This window comes from Gopherus flavomarginatus, unplaced genomic scaffold (genome assembly GCF_025201925.1).
Source record: "Gopherus flavomarginatus isolate rGopFla2 unplaced genomic scaffold, rGopFla2.mat.asm mat_scaffold_34_arrow_ctg1, whole genome shotgun sequence".
NCBI lineage: Eukaryota > Metazoa > Chordata > Testudines > Testudinidae > Gopherus > Gopherus flavomarginatus.
This window is the reverse complement of record NW_026115061.1, coordinates 6,254,532-6,257,330: the sequence shown is the minus strand read 5'-3', so window position 1 is coordinate 6,257,330 and position 2,799 is coordinate 6,254,532. Positions and strand designations below refer to the sequence as shown.

At 52.7% G+C, this 2,799-nt stretch overlaps 1 non-coding gene across 1 annotated transcript; it reads right to left on the bottom strand.

Moving 5' to 3' along the window:
- Window positions 1-740: 740 nt before the first annotated feature.
- TRNAQ-CUG (transfer RNA glutamine (anticodon CUG)) lies at window positions 741-812 on the bottom strand. The gene has a single exon. It is a non-coding gene; the product is annotated as a tRNA-Gln (tRNA).
- Window positions 813-2,799: the final 1,987 nt, after the last annotated feature.

Sequence of the window (2,799 nt, the reverse complement as noted above, 5' to 3'; positions counted from 1 at the left end):
TAACACTTTTCATAGCAAGAGCAAACACCAGGTATTTCTGTGCTTCTCAGTAGCTGAGAAAGAGCTTCTTGGGGGATCTATCTCCTGCCCCACTGCCAAAAGGAGCCCCTTGAGTGGGAACAGTCAGAGGCCCCACCTGCTTTCCAACCACCTTCTGATGCTGGCTGCAGAACGAATGCTGGTCTGTGCGTGGCCTTCAGTGGATGTTTGGCATGGCAGGGAGCAGGCTGGCCGGGTGTCTTTGTGGCTGTCTGCTGGCCACACATAGGCATGGTTCTCCCCTCCTCTTGCCCTGCCCTTGGTTCCTATGTGGCTTTTAAGCCTTCCCGTGGAGCTGTCAGCAGTAGCCACCTCTGCTCTAGGTGCTCAGAGCAGGAAAGGTGTGTTGGGCTCCAGTCTAGGACACTTCTTCCCTCCTGCCTAGCCCTAACTATGAAGCCTGGCCCTGGCACTCCTTCCTTTAAATGGACAAGAGAAAGAGTGTGGCAGATGCAGAGACCAAAGGTGAAGCAGTGAGAAATAACCATATGATCAACCTGCAGGAATCTCTAGCTAGAGTGTTAAGTTCTAGGACCCCAACCTATAGCGGCCAATCCACTGAACCAGCTGGACCAAAAACCTATCTCCAGTGGGCATCAGTCACCCAGCAGGAAGGAAAAAACTCACTCTAGTTCACCCTGACAGAGATAGTTAAGCACATTGAGCTCCAGGGCTTTGCAACAAACCAACATATATCCAAGAGGTCCCACTGAGATTTGAACTCAGACTCCAGGATTCAGAGTCCTAAGTGCTGCCCATTACACCATGGGACCTGCTGCTAGCTCATTTTCTAGACCCCTGTGACTCTTGGCTCGTTTGCACTCTGCACTTATTGCTTCCCACCAGTGGCTTCATCTCACAGGACTCTCCTCCTCCAGCGACTATAGTCCTGCACTATCAGATCCACGGGTCCTGCTCTGAGTCCCTGCATATCCCTGCTTGGTCCCCATTTCCTCCAGGCCACAAAAATGTCAGGGGAGGCCACCCCTCCCTTCACTCATGCTCCCGCTCAAATCAGCCAGCTGCAGACTCATCTCCTGGAACTTGGCCAGCTGTCGCTTGATCCGGTCGTACAGTCACACGCTGACTGGCTCCACAGCCTGGATGATCTTGTGGAAATCCCAAAGATGATGCTGCAGGACTTGGCATCATTGGTTTCTTTAATGTTGTGGTGTTTCCTCAGCCACCTGAACAAAGCCTCCAACTCCTCCCTCACTGACTCCCATCAATCCCCCTGGTTGCCATAGGACCCTCTGATGCTTTTTGTTCTACCAACACCACGAGGCCATGCCACCCTGCTCCTTTATCTTGCAAGCTCTGGATGTTCAGCTTCCAATATTCTCTGCTGTGGGTCAGGGAATTGCCCATATTGAGCACACGGTGAGAGCTGCGGGATCCGAACAGTCCATTGGCACCACCCTGCACTGGGCTGTCGATGTCCTCTCCTTCACGTAAATCTGGTCAATGCGACTCCTGGTCTGTCCCAGCAGAAAGGTGTACTCCCTTTGTGGCTGGTGTGAGCTCAGGTCGAAGGAATAGGAGGTTACTGCCTGCCCTCCACTGGTTCCACTGTGCAGAAACAAGTCCTCTAAGCCTACCTCGCTACAGACCTGCACCAGGTAATGGTCATTGTAAAAATGTTTCCTCTGACGGTCGGGAAAATGGGACCAGCAGTCCTCAGGCCGGCTGACACAATTAAAATCCACCCCCTCAACACCAAACACCGTGCAGCCCAGAGGAAGGGAGCCAGTTCCTACTATAGATCTTTCCTTTCACACCTTAACTGGGAACCATAAACACTAATATAGCGGTAACCAGTGCCGTAGAGCACAGAGTCCAACAGAAATTAGCTCCCTGCTTCGAGCTCTACCACTTTCTGGACTTGCACCACGAATGTGAAGAACAAGAATCCAACCCCATCGTTCTTCCCTGGCCCAGAGGACCAGAAAGACAGGCCCTTCCTCCAGTCACCCTCTGCCCTTCGAGCTTCCCTAAAGTCATTTATGTGCATTTCCTGAACGCCCACTATCTCCAAGTCCAGCTGCTCCAAGGTGCTGAGTATCAAACACCTCCTCCTGGCCCCTGAATCCCTGTTACATTCCATGTGGCCACTTTAACAGATGCCCCTTCCCCAGTACTGCTCTTCCTCTGCTTTGCAGAGGAGCTTTTCCTACCCAGTCCCTGCCCCGTCTGGCATCATTTCCGAGGACCGCACTGCCTCACTCTCTTCCCACCATATTGGGTCGACCAATAACTTATGTAGCTCCTGTCCCTCATTGTTAAAGGTCAGGTGGGCAAACTAAGGGGCAGAAGCCCACAGTATCTTTTCCTACTGCAGAGCCCCAGACCTGGGATTTGCAGGCACCGCTGTGCTCCCACAAAACAAGCCACCCCTGGACAAAGATGAATGAAAAGGCTTTTAGACCCTCAGTCTAACGCTCTCCCAACTGAGTTACTTTGGCAGCTGCATAGCACCTCTTTGGCCTGCTGCTTCTCTGTCCAAGATGTTTTTGCAGCAGTTGCACACAAAAAGGACGTCATTGTGAGTGGCCCATGAAGACAAGACTTGCTTTAGCCTGCCTTATTCAGCTTGACTTTCTGCCTCACCCCGTTCCTGTCTGAGCCCTGGGTTGACCTGGTGGTGGAAGGGGACTGGGGGCCAGTGGTGCAGGGAAGAAGTTGAGCTGGACCCTGAGCTAGACTAGACCCTGGCTGTGAGAGTCTGGCCACCACTTGCCACCCCACCCTGTTGTCCTGGCT